The 17,967-nt window shown below is 38.2% G+C and overlaps 1 long non-coding RNA gene across 2 annotated transcripts in view; it reads right to left on the bottom strand.

Moving 5' to 3' along the window:
• Nucleotides 1-2,947: 2,947 nt before the first annotated feature.
• The window catches only part of LOC125386144, a 36,572-nt gene continuing 21,552 nt past the window's right edge, over nucleotides 2,948-17,967 (bottom strand). Inside the window, exons 1-3 of one of the 2 annotated variants that reach the window (XR_007226029.1) lie at nucleotides 6,510-6,779; nucleotides 6,068-6,344; nucleotides 2,948-5,606 (exon numbers count right to left, since the gene is read on the bottom strand). This is a non-coding gene — a long non-coding RNA (uncharacterized LOC125386144). Of the gene's footprint in view, nucleotides 5,607-6,067; nucleotides 6,345-6,509; nucleotides 6,780-17,967 lie in introns of those variants that run through there. The other variant, XR_007226028.1, reaches the window with a different exon arrangement.

Raw genomic sequence — 17,967 nt, 5'->3', positions numbered from 1 at the left:
CATAAATATTCAATTTATCTAAGCTGCAGTGATAACGAGTTCTATAGTCAGTGTTACTGATTTGTTTATTTCTCCTTTTGATATAGGTCATATCGATCTAATCGCATAGACAGAAAGTTGATAGTCAACTTCATTTTCCTCGTCGTTGATAACGAGTTTTTATAGCAATTTAGATTTTTTCTCGCGTGATAAACAAGAAACATATCGTATTTATGTATTTTATATGCAACGCCCTGGTAAGTTTGCTACAAAGGGATTGAAGAACACGAGATGTTTCTCAGGCGGAATTGTGTAATTCGAATCACGGTGAACGAATCGAAAGGAATCTGGGTGGAAGAACGACAGAGTCGCGTTGGAGAACAGCGTACACCAAGATGGCGGCCGAGTGCCTCGTGGCATGGAATCTGATATTACCTCACCGTAGCCCTGGCAGTGACAGTGGCCCTCTCTCCTGTGCCTGCTTCTCTCTTCTTGCTCCCCCTCTGGCTCGTTGCTTGCTCCGTCTTTCCTCCGCAGAGTCCTCCTTTCTCTCCTCGCGAACTACCTCGACCATCACGTCGCGACTAGGAAACTCTACGGCTGTTAATTACACGCGAACACCAAGTATTTTTCGTTGCTTGCCGTGCAGTAACTCCTTCTTATTATTATTTATACTCTGATGAATATATTTATATATTTAGAAGTAATTGGCCAAACTGTATTTATGCATTTGTTTCAGACCAACGTAAAGTAGTAGCTACAATGTTTGTTTTTCAACGTTTGATAACAGATCCATTTGATTGTAGTTTTTTCTTCGTTTTGGTGTTTTTATGTTGACTTTGCACGCGATAGGGTTGAACCAGATATTGGTCAGGCTAGATCTGAAGGGTGACACGTCTATATTAAGCAGCAGAGAATGATTGATTATCGTTGTTGTCGCTCGTGATACGAAAAGAATTCGAACGTGCGACGTTTCAGCCGATGAATCACAAGTGTGTCGCACGTGAACTGCAATCTTGATGAAATACTTGCCTCATCCATATTTAAATGTAATTTTTATTGCGAAAATTGTGTCGTGCACGTCACGCCAAGTGCATAATCACTGTCGTTTACACGGACGAAGACACGTGTTATACAATTCTGACGAATTTCGTTTATCGATCATAAACAATTCTTTCAAATTTCTTTTAATTTTAATAAGTACAAGGTTATTGTACTTCTAACCATGGGCAAATTGCACGTGACAATTGTAACATTATAAAAATTGTACTTTGATATGCGATTTAACGGATACAAACGATATCCAAGCCCTTAAATTGTGTCTAAAGATTATGAAGAATATCATTATGTATTCATACGTCTTCCTCGATGACGAAACGGCGGTCTGATTTCCGTTTAAGTTTTATTTCCGCTCGGTGGCCGAATAAAAGAACATCGATGTTTAGTATGACTATCACGGCGAATGGTAGTGTGACAAACGCAATTGTCGGAAGGCGATAACGATTTAAAGTGTTATACAGTAACGATGTTTCTAAATCTTATAATAAAAAGACTCAATACCCAAAGCTTTGCGCTTTCGTTCGCTGTCATATGCTATTTGAAATGTATTAATTATTTGAAAAACTATATTTTCCATTAGCTGCTGATCAGTACGATCTCGTTAATTAATCGTAGAAATAATCGCCTACTCGGTATTTCCGAAGCTTCCTGTAATCCAGGTATCTTCGACCAAGAGCCAGTCGTCTATGATCAAGCTCCGTAGACCGAATCTTATACTTCGTTTCAGTTCCAGTTCAACGAACCGGAAACACTGACTTTTATCATCTTCAGCAACAAGAACGCGTGGCGTATAGTTCTGTTCTTTGAAAAACAATTGACGATCGGTTAGGGGAAACAACGAGTGTGTGTTTTAGGCGAACGATCCAGCTGAATCGAGAAGGCTGTGTAGCGTCGTTGAATTGGTTTCGGGGGTGATTGGTACGAGACAGCAGATATTCAACAAGGACTTTCGAAGGGAAGAAAACGGGATCGGAAGGTCGGAGCTGGAAGAAGCAGATTCGCTCCTTCTCTCTTGCCGTTCGTCTTGTTAAGATCATTCTACTACCATCGTGGCTATATTCCTTCTCAGGCTTGACTTGGCTCGCCTCGACTGTCCCTTTTTCTCTCTTTCTGTTCTCTCTTTTCTCCTTTTCTCGTTTTCTGTTGCTCGTTTTTGATCGAGCTCGCTGAACGCATACGGATCCCGCGGGCAGGAGCGGTGCGCGGTACGTTCTTCTTCGGTCCGCTTCGACTCACTGTGTCCGGTAGGTGGGTGTGTAGGACATAGCGGACTTGTGCAGTCAAGGACACGTTCCGCTTGCTCACACAATCATGTTTCGCGTTCGCCGTCTAGCGATGCAACCAATACACTGTCGCGATTGCGCGCGCGTGTACGTGATGCATCCATCCCGCGCCAATGGCAATGGCAATGACGATGGCAGTGGTTACGACAGTGGTAAAGAAAAGTCGAATGGGACGATATACGTCTAGCTTAACTCAACGCTAGTCGAGTACACGTGTTTTCTGGAACATTGGAAGCGAGACTTTGAACTCCGCGCCGCATGCATAATCAGTGTGCGATCGCAATGCGCGGCCCGTAATTAATTACTCACGTTACCATTGATTCGAGCTGGGACTGTGGGAGCCGAGGTTTTTGTTCCAACGACACGATCTTTATCTCGGAATTAAGCATCGACGCTTTTGTTAATGAAGCAATTGAGACGAGATCAAGACGAACAGGATGTAGCTTCCTTTTGGATATATGTAGCTCCGTCTTCAACTGCACACGATGTAGCCAGCGAATAATTATCGCTTGCTCGGCCAGAATCATTTCCATCTTCCTCCGTTCCGAGACGGTTTCGCGTGCAACCAGAGGAGATACTTGTTCCTTGATATTGGTGTTGTCCCTCGAGAAAGCGAGCCTGTTGATTCGTACAAAGATTGCTACGTTCTTTGCGGCGTGTCTCTGGTTAGCCGTTCGATTCTACGTTACCGACCACATAGAAATCACCAAAATGTTCGGAAATTACCGGCAATCCTTGTCCGTTGCTAATCGTACACGAACTAAAATATCTTATTGTTTCAGTTCTCTACAATTTCATGAAATAAACGATCGAGCTGTATCGAACCGCTCGGAAATTACAAGCTACCTCTGGCTCGACCCCATCGCTACTATCATCCTGCTACCAACTTCATATTTGCGTTCGTGCTTTCTTGCAGCTTGTATCTACACGAGTGCCCATTGAAATTCTTTGATAGCATGCTTGATCTGCCATTCGTGTCTGGCTTCGCCCACTTTCCGTCGATATAAAGTTTCTACTCGAGTCATAGATATAAATATGAGATTCGATCGAGACATTTGTTAGAAGTCGCGTCAGATTCCATCTCTGCATTACGATCGTATTAAGATCGAAGTAGAATAGTTTATTGGTTGGGGGTATCCACTTCGACTATTTAAAGTATGCATGGCATTAAACGTATTTCATTGCATTTCGAGCGCGAAAACAACCCTACGGTACGCTTCGTTACCGCTCATACCGCAAAGTCGCCGCCAAAGATGGCAGTCATACTCAAGGACACATTTATCCTTTATCCTGTTAGCGAGCAGGAATGTCCAGTTCTCGTTGCAAGATTCTCAACTGGCCCGTCGGAGCCGGCTCGAACTTTTCGATCCATTAAACGACTCGATGGCACACTACGTAAAAATGAAAAAATCAGACAGAACGTTAGTTATATATATCTCTTTTAATCCCTCCATAAATATCGATATCTATAATAGCAAATAAAAATCGAGCGCAGTATAAGCTCGACCATAAAACCGATTTAATTAGATAACGCTTCGATTGATCATTCTTTGTGCATGCTGTCATGCTAATTCAAATAGGCACATTCGGTCAAAAGATGGTTTTGAGAAAAATGACTTTTAATATTTAACAACCAAACATCGATTTTGCATACGTCTGTTAATGATATAATGTAATTACTGTCTGTATTACTAGAAATATAATATAAAACTGTTATATCTTCAGTTTTATTGCAGATACAGCTCTCTTATTTAATATACACATAGATAAAGTACTTTCGTGCCACCTGACAGCAATGACTTTTACGAAAATTGCAGATACGCCCTTTTGACTTAACACGGCAGTATATAGGTAGTGTGATGCCTCGGGATTATAATTAACGTAGACAAAAAATTTTAATTTCCTCGTGTACGAGCGGATCGTCGCGTCGCTTCGTTGTGCAGTGAACAGAAAGAATGAAAATGAAAATAATCGACCAATGATTAATTTTCAATGTTTTGTACCGATGTCTGCTGATACGTCGGTATCATTTCGAAAGATAATAATTGTAAGAGGAGATTTATAAAGCGAAGGAGGAACGAATGAGTATCATCGAGAACTGAATGACGGATGCCAATGATTACGATGTCCTGTGAAAGTATTGCGCGAATAGAATCTGTCAAAGAAAAGACAGAAGAAACAGGTAGAGATACATCGTGGGGTAGATAGATAGAAGAAGATAGAGGGGAGCAGTAGTGAAGAAAGAACGAAAGGGGAAAGAACGAAGAGAAGAACGAAGGGGACAGAGGAAGTGAAGTGAATTAGCGAAGGTGTACGACCGAAAAGGAGGCCACGATCGTTCGAGTAAACAAGTGCCTTGGCCGCTCGACCAGTTCCACCTTTCTCATCTTGTTCCGACGTTCTGTCGCCATGGCCTTTAACGTACGTAGAGTCGCAATGCTCGTACAAAGGTACTTGCGTTACAAACTTACGTGCTAATTTTTACAGATCGATCTTTTAATGAACGCGCCTGCCTGCTCGCAAAGATGTACAGCGTTTAGTTTTCATTATTATTACTATTATCGATATTGTACATTAGTAATCCCTGACCCTTTTTAATAGCGAAGCTCCATACAGATTTGGCGAAGTCGCGAAATATAGTTTTATACGTTATATCATTGTATGTAACTCAATTGTTAATATCTACCTCATGTGAAATGCTTGGAAAGTATGTAGCTTTTATAAAATATTAGACACGCAGGAAATCTTGAGGATAAAGAGATAATTATATTCTAAATTAAGAAGTTAATTTGCTTTCGTGGAAAGTATGATCATTACGTGATAACAGTATTCGCTAATCTTACGTCAAAAGTTACATCTTATACACCAGAGTAGATGTTTACCAGTGTACAGGTTTATTCAAAGTTATGTCAGGTTTACATGAAATATTGCATTAGCCTAATTACAATCTATTACCAAAAGAGACCGATAAATCTGAACCGAGATTGCATCAGTAGCGAGTAAGTAATTATGACTCCTTTCTTTTGCATATTCATTGCAACTTTGATAAAAAGACGGCCGCAGACTTGCAGAGACACGTGGATGAGAGTGTAATTTCGCGTCTTTAACATTCCCGATTACTTTACCTAAAGGTGATCTCTGTCGCTTTCCTCTCTTTCTCACTCTCTCTCACTCTCTCTCTCTCTCTCTCTCTCTCTCTTTCCCTCTCTTCCCTCCCCCTTCTCTCTCTTTCTAGCGTCTTTCCTGTTTGTTTCGCCCCTTCAAGATCAAGGCCTCGCATGATTGCTGCATAAGAAAACAATCTAGGTTAGCGACGGTGCATACATATCTATGTATGCGTAACTACGGTTGCGTGAAATTGTTAATGTCGTGTGTACAGGGTGAATCATTAGTAATCGATGTCTGGAATAACGTTTTGTCATCATATAGGTTATATAATATTTTAATCGAATCACGGATGTTTTATTTAACTCCTTTCATAACACGACTATTTCTATTTGCAGAACAAGATAACTCGAAGAAAAGTCAGAATTGTTATCTATCTTTCTGAATCTTTTGAATATTCTAATGCAACAAGGTTGCAATACAACAAATATGCAATAAATCGCGGCACTTAGAACTGTAATGAATTAAGACATTAATAAATCCTATATGATGCTATATATTAACTAATAATTGCTGTATACATATGCATACATGATCATCTACATAATAATCTGTACAATTAAGGACAATTTGCTATTTACCTTTATGTGTGCATGCGAGAAGTTGATAGAACTATAGATAGAAACACGTGTAGATGCACGTATGAAGAGCAATTTGGATAAATCGGGCGGCTCGATCCAAGGCACGCATGTGAGTCAGTAAGGCATTAGCTACGCGTGCCACACCCCGAAATGCATTTCGCATTCCGTACCGCACCGCAATAGCGAACACCACACATTCCCCGAGGACCTGCACCGGCTTTCGCTGTGCAAGGTGAAACACTTCCGTCTGTTAGTGACGCCGACATTAGCTTCCTCTCTGAAACACGGTATTCTGTCTCTACAAATGATTCATTGTTTCCCTTATCGAACGAGAGATTGTCTGTAAGAAATAATTAAATACGGAAGAGGATCTTATTTGGACAAATTTTGGTCTTCAACCTTTTATTTATCTTGTATACTCGCTATACTCGCTACTCGTTACCTTCCTCTTTCCCGAACGATCAAAGTTCTGGCGCGAATTTACACGAACCGATTCGCACTTGGTATCAAAACGACAGAGAACGGTGATCTTGATCACGAGTACGTACGGTTGGACGCTCACTCGTCGTACGTTTCCAACTATACACAGTGTTCGCGAAATTCGTTCCAACTTTAAACTAATCGTTTTAAACAATTTGCCACGTTTTGCTAAAAATACATTTTTCTGCAGTAGTTGTTTGAAACGTTAAATATTATATCACCATACGTCGATGGAAATTTAATTTCTTCATGGAATACGGGAACATTAATAATCGCAGTTATTATAACGAAAGACGTAATAAACGTAATATGAATCACCTAACCCATTAAGAAATTCTTCGTATCGTTTCAATGAAAAGTTTAACCAGATGAAACGCGAACACCTTATGTATAAGCGCGTGTAACTGTTGGTGTCACACACGGAGAAAACGGTCAAGGCCATCGTACGTGTAGATGCTCTGCGGACAGAGCGCTAGAAAGCAGCAGCAGCAGCAGCAGCAGCAGCAGCAGCAGTAGGTAGTGACCGGTGTGTTTTCCAATCTCCTTAGCTAGGCTCGACCTTCGCGAGTTGACTTTAGTCCAAGAAACGAGCACGGTATCTGCTAATGGAAACAACCGTCGGGGGTGGTCTTGTAAAAACGCACGCGCTCATCCCTGCACGGTCAGGTCGCGTTATTACGGTAAATTCACGTACTTGCCGGACAAATTCGATTTGCGAACCGCTTTATCGCTCTTAGCCCTGTTTCATAATGATCACTTGTGTAATTGTCACTTATGCGTTTGTTAACTGTTGTAACAACCATGGTCAAGCGATCGTCAAAATGATGATTTTCTTCACAAAAGAATTAGTCGTATATTTGCGATCGACACTCGTGAGAATCTTTAACACACAGAGACTCATCAACAATAAGAATTTTAAAATCATTTTAGTTTCTAGGTGTGAATTGAAACTTGGAGCTTTTAGTATTACAACTAAACTTTTTTGTTCCTAATTACGAGTAATAGAGATTTTCTAACGGGCATACAAAACACGCTGATTTTGCAGAAAAGATTTTTAATATACTAAGGTTCGAGGTCAGCTTTAGAGAATATACAAATACATTCGTCGTTTTAAATCATTCATAATTTACAATATTGAAATACAATGTTACGTATACGCAATATGAATGTGAAAGTGTTAAAGTTCAAACATTGAACATTGGATGAAGAGCTATCTTTTTCAAAGATTTCCGTTCAATGTCCAACAATTATTACGTTTCTGATGCCTAATTTGTCTACAATAAGTTCGTCGTGGGGTGTTCCCTTTAACGAGACGGCTTAATGTTTCGTCTTCTGTCAGAAAGCATACTATTTATAAATGTACTTTATGTAGCATTCTTGAAGTGCTTTCGAGCAGATATTACCATTCTGGTCAGTGCAAAAAATATGTGCGATCATATTTTGCAGGATTAAACGACTGTCCAAGTCGACGAACAATTCCATGCCACCGAACATATATTGTGGATTGTAAACATAGGTAAAGTAATATTCAGAAGGAAAGGAATATTGAACTCCTAAAAGGATTTTGTCTCGCACACCATAATTTCAGTCCCTTAAACCATTCTGTCAGCCAAAATATTACATGCCAATTGCTTGAAACTGTTCTGCGATACGTTTGTAGACGTTCCTGTAATTTACTTTTGACATTTATCTTTAGACAAATTACACATATTTAGTTTATAAGTAACATTGTATACGCAGAAATATTTCTAATGAGTTTACCCTTCGAAAAAAAGTATTTATTAAAAAGACACAAAGCGTCAACCTTCCCTGTTTCTTTGGAACATCCACGAAACTAAATCACTATCCATCTGAGAAAAGTAAAGAGACCCATAAATCTATTTCATTCCATTTTATTAGTAGAAAGACAGAAGATACTAGGAAAAAGAAATTGAAAAGTCTCGGTTAAGTTCATATTGTAATTTTATGGATTACTAGGGGCTATTGCCTTGTACGCGTAAGCTAGACGTCGTAAAACCCAAACTCAATATCACGATCTGTATTATTTCTGCCCAAATACCTGGATAAAGAAATTTTGGAATCCTAAATTTAGTGAATTTTAAAAACGAAAATTGCGAATTAGAACACCATCTACATTCGAAATACATCGCTATACCTAGGAATTCCGCGAGCAGGGATCGAGGACATAAACGCGACGATGCGTGGCTCGAGCGCGAAGAACTGCAAACGTGGAGCGCAGAAATTCTTAGGGAATCGCGCGCTGAGTCTACAGGCGGAGAACGATTCGTTCGAAACTAAACGTTTAAAATCTGAACTGTAACATTAATCATCTCAAAACCTCAGGGAACGAACTTAAGCGTAAAAGCAAGAAGAATTGGAAATAAATTCAAATCGAGTGAAGAATAAAGGAATACAAGAGAGGGAGTATTTGATGGTGAAAAAGAAAAGAAAATGGAATCGAAAAACAGTCGGTCAGAAATATCGGTAAGGAAAGGTAATGAGCCGCGGCGGAGCCCTTCCAGACTCGGTAGAAAACCAGAGACTCTGGAGGCAGGCGAAGGTGAGCTTGCAGTGCAGGGCCAACCGAGACGAGCTAAGACGAGGCGAAGCGAGCCGAACGAACCGAGCGAAGCGACGTGGATACAAGAGCGTTGTTAGGTCATTGACTGCCGGTGGCCACCGATCCGCGAGCATCCAAGGACAGCCGCTCCGACGCCTCGCGATCTCCTTCTCTTTTTCTCTTCTACCTCCTTTTTCATTCTCTCTTTCTCTTTCTCCCTTCTCTTCATTCCTATCGTTGTTCTGTCCCTTTCGAAAAAACTTACTGACAAGAGCTATTTCAGGGACGACTTCATTAATCGGCTTTGGAAGTTTATCATTTTAGACCGGGTATACCGTAGATCACGTGTGTATCTTGGCGCGAAATCGAGTTCAGAGATTGTTTGAGAATGCGACTTGAGATCCCTGGCGAAAAGAATAACGCGGCAACTGTTCGAATTTGAACGTTTCGGACGCGATATAGGTGTGAAATCTTTCGTGCTTTGAGTATGTTACAATTAGGATTTTTTGAGTTTCGTTACTCGTAAGATGAGTTAGGCTACGGTTACAGTGGATGCGTATTCTAACGAACGATATTTGAACGATTTGAAGAATGAAATGTAATATTTACAAGAAGCTGTATGAAGAATATAGGGAAAGAAGGTGGTAAGTCACATTTCTGGTAATAGAAACGTTAAGATTCATTACGTTGTTAAGCAGTCCCATATTACCAAAATTGTTTGTGTACTTGGTACAGCAACTACAGATATGTTTAATCGTTCCTTTGAAAATGTTCAAAATGTTGCTCGTTACAATAGCACAAGACACGAAAGTATTGCTTCTCTTAGTAATTATACCTTTGGTTTTTGACTTTCATGAAACTTCGTTAATTTATTAGATATTTTTAAAAATCTTACATCTTTGGATCTTTAAGGTTGTTTTCATTTTTCATTATGTCATATTAAAGTTCCAAAGAAATAAATCGATAAAAATGTATTTGTCATGTTTTTCTCCTGCGATCTTCATATATTTGATTGCGCATATTCACTGTAACCTTTCACATGTTGCGATCAATCGATTATCAGTAGGCATTTTGTAATTATAGATAGAATTATTTATTCGGTTCATAAGAGAAGAGTTAGTTCCACTGTATTTTGCGAGCGCAAAAAGTTTAGACCTCGTAAGTGACTTCTTGAGTACATAGCTTTCTTCAACGCGAAATCATTTCGAACGAAGAAAAAACCCGTCCTGACGATGCACATGCTGTTTTCCGTTCAACACCAAGCAAGCGTCAGCTGACCAAACTGCAAACTAACTGTTTATTGAGAAGCATTCTTCCGTTCTACGTGAACTTGGAATTTTTTCTATCGAAAGTTCATTCTCCTATACACATTTAAAAAGAAAAAAATTTATTAAATGACCTCCATTAAATCTATAAACATAAAGGACGATAAAAATAATAATATACTACATACAAAATGTGCGGAATATCCTTCTATGAAATACAAATAGTACCTGCGTATCGACTCGAAGTTCTACGACTAATACCGAGCGGAGAATGAGAAATGTCAACAGAGGCATGTCCCTGAATGTATACTCTGTAATTTGCAAAAGTAACATGTGCTTCTACGTGTCGTATATATCGGAAAGAATGGACGAAACGTGAACGTGAATGCGTTTGCACAATACATTCGGGTCATGGGAAGAAGACCGATGCAGAGGGTTACGCGGATTTCGTGGCCGCCATTCGTTCGTGTCTCACGCATTTCCGTTTTCATGTTTTTCATATCGTACACGTTTTTTGCCATTCATTACGAAGCTCGATCCGCGCCACGTGGAATAATATCATGACGAATGACCAGGAAGTCCATTGAAATCTAACAAAATTGAATGGTACCTGTCTTAGGTAATAACAATCCCAATAACTTCGAGACTCTGTACTTGTGAAACTTTTGTAAGTTTAAATACAAATAAAAAATACGAATAGAGAAAAATTTAGATTAGAGATTTTCTTGCAAGTCACGAACCAAGCGTTATCTGGACTTGCTTTTTCAACGTGCTGGATGTTCGTGGTTAATCGATTCCTGTTTCCAAGACTTTTCGCGCCATATGCGGTGTTCTTTCGTGAAGAGGAAAATCTGGGTCATCATAATAACGCTGTTCACACCAGAAATTGGTCGAAAGGGGTTTCGTTCAGAAGCTCATTTCTAGGGCTGAAAAAGGGGCATCGTGAATATTGAATGGGTTCGTTTTCTATGAATCGTTCCATCGAGTTTTCAATGGGGCTGGCGTACTGGAGTGACGTTATGCGAGGGCCAGATCAGTTTCGTGAGAAAGAAAATTCTTTGCCTGCATGAAAACACCGGATCTTTTTACAAGTCTTCGAATCGTCGCCGAATCGCTTTCCTTGCTTGTAAATCGGCCCAGCAGAAAGGGAACAAGTCAGGAAATTCCGCCTAAAAGAAAAAGCAAACGAAGAGAACCTCATACCACACAAAAACTGCGTAAAATACCTAGGAATAAACATAGATGAAAAACTAAATTATAAGCAACACATCGAAATCCAACTCTCCAAAGCCAGCAAAGCTTTTTGGAATACAAAAAGGCTGTTTTACTCCAGACTTCTCGATAGCAAAGTAAAAATCATGTGCTACCAATCGCTAATAAGACCCATTATAACCTACGGCTGCCCAATATGGTACAACATACCTGCGTCAATAATGGAAAAAATTCGCATATTTGAAAGAAAATGCATCAGAGCTTGCCTGAGCATTTACAGATCAGAACACAGCGGATACAGAAAATACGTAAAAAACAAAAAAATATACGACTTAGCCAACATCCACCGCATCGACTGTCACATCCTAAAACTAACGAGAAATCACTTCTCGCAAGCCGCGAAGATCAAAGAAAACAGCCTAATCTTCGGCTGCTTATACCCAAACGACGCATACTTCAAAAACACTCTGTTAACAGGCTACATCCCCCCCGAAGCCTTTCTATACCTAGACGAAAGAAACTATCTCCAAGACCAAAACAACATACCCATAATTTATCATATGCAAAGGAAAATAGGAATGAAATCTATTCAATACGAGGAAAACCTAGATGGCCGCACGGCAGACACTAGGTGGAGATACAACATGGCCCTCCCCCAAAAGGATACAGAAGACAAACACAGAAAAAACACAAAAAAATATTGGTGGATACGGAATTCACAACAAAAACAACAAGATAAAGAGCCACAGAACGGCAACGCTCACCGAACCAAAGTGTAAATATGTAAATATGTAAATAGATAAACAAATATTATACTAATCCCACAGAACACCCCTCCCCACCCCTCCCAGTCCATCCCCTCCCAGCCCCTCCCTAATAGGCTAGCGAACTGTCCTGTTTTTGCGTCCAGGCTTTCAGGACATAAATTAAAATATCGTACATAAGCACAGCGCAACAGCGGCTTAATTTTATTTTATTTAACAATAATAATCTTAAAAAAAAAAAAAAGAGAGAAAAGAATGTAATAATGCATGGCTACGTCGTACCGCCGCGTATCGGTACTCTTGCCTGTACCACCCTACAATTAGAATTCAGCGTTTATTCTGGAAAAAAAATGATGTAAAAAAATATGTAAATAACCTGGAACAAATAAACAGAGATAAAAAAAAAAAAAAAAAGCTTTCCTTGCTTGTACGACAGCTTTTTCCTTTTAAGAGCTACAACAAGTAATTGCATTTAAAGCTAAAGTTCCTTAGGCCACGTTAGGTATATCTTGGAGATGTTAAATAGATAGCAATAGTCAGAGCATAATTTCAGGATTGTCAGACTTATAATAGCGACTTGGTTTGTTAACCCAAAGTTAGACGTCGAACATGGCAAAATAGAAATATAATCAGGAGCAAAACGGCCAGATTACGATGTTGTTAACCAAGGTAATCCGAAAGATATTACTGAACGAACCCGTAATAACGATGACAGACTTTGAGTGACGTTGAATAATTTACGACTCGAATTCACAAGGAAGCCTGATAAATACCCAAATACAATACAAAAATATAAGAAAGTCACAAATACAAGTCAATCAATAATTATTCTGCTCCGAACCTTCTTAAGAGCAGAACCTTCTTAATTAAGAACTTAACTCTTTAGATCCTGATTTATTTCCCTAGTAAGCTGATGCGCAATTTAAGCAGGTCAATCACCGGTAAAGTTATAACCTAAGATCTCTCGATACATGTTCGTTTCTTAGATGAGAAATTTGTGTCAATTTTCTTTCGATAAGGGTAATGACAGGTTTTCCAGTCGGATGATGCAGAATCTCAATGCTTATCATAAAATCATATCGGGAAGTTGCACGATAATTCAGTAAAATTACGTCACATCCAGGTACCAGGTTCCAGGAATTTATAACGGAACTTGATTTCGTCATTCAGGATCCCGTGGTCGACTGTATGTGCTGAGTTTATTTTTAGAAACGCGGCTACGATTATCTTGCCGTAGACATTGCCAGCGCAGGTGTATCCTCTTCACGCTTCTCCATTTGATCGAATAATTCCCTGTTTCGCCAAAATACGGGATCAATTAAACGTATCGTGCACGAAACGTAGTAAATTAAAGTCGTAAACTCCGTGATAGTAGTTGCTGCTTTTGGTGCAAGGCTTGTAAAATCATTTGAAGAGATGGTTGCCTACCAAGCGAGGAGAATCGATGTTTCACAAAGTAACAAAGGATAATTGCAAATAACCTCCTTATCAGAATGAAGCATTTGTTACTAACGTCGCTGAATTATTGATGACAATGAGCATTAAATATTGCCTATTAATCATTCAGTGAGATGAAATGTTCGGCTTAATGAACGAATAAAGATGATGGTAAATGGTTGGGGATAATTGCGAAGGCAAGATTGTATATTATTCGAAGAAACGGAAGATTTATTTGCATATTCGACAGGAAAAAACGTACAATACGAAAGTACGCTACTGTAACCGAAGCGTGTCATCGATGCAGATATTCCATCTGCAGAACGAGCACCAAAAGTTGAATAAGCAATTCCTTTAGTTATCCAAAAGTGAAATTTTTCCGTGTGCTACCTAATTTAATGAAAAATCTATATAAAGAAATACTACACTGTGGTGTGGACTATACAGTAGAAACAGCGTCTATTAATAAAAAAACAAGTTTGGAAGAGACAAGTTCAACCTTGTAACAGGTTCTTTTTTATAATATACATCAGAGTTTCGTTTGCTTCGCATTACGACTCGATCTACTTTATTCAACCCACTAGAAAAACAACCCCCGAATCCATATGCAAATTGTCTAGTGTTTTCGTGAGTGAGTTCGAGATCAATCACGATGCTTCTTCAACGTATGGTGATCGATTGACGAGGAAGCTTTCCCACAAGGTGTGCCTACGGGATATGGAACAGAAATATCGAATATACGGTAAGGTGCTACTGAAGAGCGCAGGATACAGAAGGATAGCTCGAACCACCTGTCCCTGTCTCCCACGCTTCTATGCGATCCTATGGACCGATGGATGGATGGATGGTTTCTAATACGAAATATCGAGCAGGGGAAGCGAAAAATAGATCTCCTAGTCTGCTTCCCCACCTGCGTCCTTTCTTTTCCATTACTCTAGGGCGAAGAAGGAGGGAAGTCGCTTCTTCTTTGCCCCTGTTCAGGCGGAATCGACTGATCGGGAAGCTTCTTATGAAAATTTTTCTTACCTTCATATACGCGCATTTTTTTCTTATTTACATTTAGCTTTGAGATTTTGAACTTTATTGACTTGAATTATATCGATGACCGATATTATTTCTTCTATGAATTTGCTAATATAACTTGGAAGATGAAAGTTGAATAGTTCTCTGTCGAATGTAAGATTATACTTTGACATGAAATTTTGTTTACCAGAACAAAACGAAGGGTGTCGGGCTGTTGTACCTTGTCTATGAAATAAAATATCCAATAACGTCTCTTGAGAGATCAAATATTTGTTTTAAAGATATAGAACGTCCAAAACGAGAGTGGAAATTATTGAAAATATCATGGATACTATTCTTCATTGGATTACCAAGTTGAATTTTAATAGACACATTTGGTAAATAAAAATTAAAATTTAGAAGATTAAAAATTTATCACCTTATAACAAAAATTTTTACAGTTTATCATTTGTAAAAACATTATATTTTCGTGCAAAGATTAAAGTATATAGTATATATGTAGTATGTATTAATATATGTGCAAAATGCCTATATTTGTATTCTATCTCCAACTCACTAAATCATGCTGAAAAAGCCATAAACAGAATTCCAAAGACACGGATAATAAATAATAAGATCATATCTCATTTTCTACAGTTGTTCTAATTTTCACGTAGTTTTCTCAGGTATGCGTACCTGTCGAGTTTGTTAGCGTAGTCGGTAACCTTCTAGTATATACGAGGGTCATAAACAAAGTATTTTTTAAAAAAGCCCCATACGAAGAGGTCTAAAGAAATTTAAAAAGATCTGGCGGTCAAACAGCTTTAATCCTTGCCTACTATCCCTAACGGAATTGGTGGTTTTTTTTCTACAATATTTTTCTATAGCCGGGAAATTCTTCAGTTGGCTAATCGCAAATCCTCTTTTTATGAGAGCCGACATTTTCTAGTAACCAAAGTTGGCTGAAAGAATATTGCCGTAATTCCGGAACTTTATTGCACGATTCGTGTGCTTGGTTGTATCAGGGACCGGTCAAACATCTGCAGTAACAAGCTTAAGTTTAACGTTACAACGCGTTGCTTTCCTTCTTTTTAAGCGTCGTCGAATTTACGGAAGATCCTCCACCTTTTTAGTTACACGAAAAAGCCTAAAATGTGTTTTCTAAATTCTTGATTCGCGTCTGTTTGTCCCAGAAATTCGACGATCACCATTGCTTCTTCCAGTTAAGTTCTTTCTAATTTTCTTTTTATTTTTAATTTGTGCTTTACAATTTGTCCAACTGGACATTTGGTAAATCTTTTTAACTTCATTAATAAGTAACATGTGGATGGCAACCCCCAGCAGGATTGCAGTTTGTCTATTTTATTTCTTTAGCGAGGTCGATGGGGTGTTTTCTTCAAGTTCTCTCTAATGCAAAAAAAATTGAGCTTCTTATTAATAGCGCGTCACGAAAATATTTAAGTACTATTCATAGAAAACTTCTATGCATACATTGTAAGCATCGTATAAACCATTTGGACATTTTAATATTCGAATAGTTACTATATATCTGTATAAAAACGAAGCTTAAAATATAGGGTGGTGCAGTTAATTTTATACAATACATCATACAACTGTATGTGTACTAACTAGTCGTTGATAATTTTGTAAGAAAGTAAATGACAGAAGCTGAATTTTTACGTAGAGAAACGCATTAGGTGATCTAGAAGTTGTTCGATATCTAAATATACTCATTGTAGACATGCGATGTGCAGTCAGGTGGGAAATTACAAAATCACTGAAACTCTCCTTTTTAAGAAAATTAAGTTATTTATAGCATATTTTATAGCATATTATTAGGAGGAGTATTATCAATAGCGTCATCGAAGTCTCGAAAATCTACCAATGAACAACGTGGTTTGTTAGCTCGATTGATATTTGTATTGGCGTTCTGATACACGAATAGGATACGCTAAAAGAGATCCACTATAATGATAACGTAACAAGTTAAACGGTACCCATTTGTGTTAATTATTATATTACATACCCATTATGTTGGCCCATTTTCAAATGTCTTAATAGGATAGATAGATGATTAACTGAATCAATTTTAACTTTTCGACGTTGTTTTACAACGCACGTAAAAAATCCATTCACCACTTGGTAAATGGAAAGGGTTGAAATTTTATCAAGAAACCAGCAGAATTTGGAAGATTTAAACAAAAAAAGTAACTTCGCTTACGATGCGTCTAACTTTTGGTTTCTTCGTAGCGCAAAAACGAATCCCTCGTGATAAGCTCTGATCTAAATGACAGAAAAAAAGATTCGAAAAAGCGTAGTTGATAATGATGGATGGTTATGTCATGTTTACGAACAGATTGGAGAAATGGCAAAAGCAGCTGACTCCGTCTATAACTAAAGGATTAACTTGTGTCGACAATTCGTCGAGGGTTCTTTACGACGTGTTCGAAGGGTTAAGTGCAAAAAACCATGAATTACTCTGCCTAATTTGTGACCCATGGCTTTCACCCTTTCTTTTCCTTTTTTTTTTTTTTTGCTAGAGTGAAACTCGAGAACTAACAGAAAACCCGGAAACATTCGCTAGATTTCGCAAATATTTTAAAGGTCAATAATTCTTCAAATATCATAAAACGGTCGTAAGTAAAAACGAACAAAAGTTTTCATTGAATTTTAATACGTAATCTAATATTATGTAATACGTAATTGTTTTATATATCATTATATAAAGTTTTTATATATAGTTTATATATAGTTCTCCTTTAAGACCTTTTTTCCAAAGATATTTTGGTCTTGTTGAAGTATTCCGATTTTCAGAAATAAATAATAAAATAAATAAAAGTGCCATGATAGTAAGCAATATAGTCTATGGCTACGTTTAAGAGTTAAATGCGTAAATATTTCCTAAATTAATCGTATAATATATAATTGCAAATGATGCACAAAATGTACTTTTGCTATAGAAGGTAAACAGAAAAAAGATGCGAAGGATATTTTATCGATTATCTTTAATGATTTCAATGTAGTTAATGACAGATGTATTTTGGAGAAATATATTTAGAAATGATGACAAAGTTTCGTGTAAGAGAAAGGATGGAGCGAATAAAATTGTTACACATTGATTTGAACTACGATTAACGGGTGGGCTTTTTTTTAAATCGATACATAAATGTCCAGCTACAA

Source organism: Bombus terrestris, chromosome 12 (assembly GCF_910591885.1).
Source record: "Bombus terrestris chromosome 12, iyBomTerr1.2, whole genome shotgun sequence".
In the NCBI taxonomy this organism is placed as follows: domain Eukaryota; kingdom Metazoa; phylum Arthropoda; class Insecta; order Hymenoptera; family Apidae; genus Bombus; species Bombus terrestris.
The sequence above is the reverse complement of the archived record's forward strand: the minus strand, read 5'-3'. Positions and strand labels throughout refer to the sequence as shown.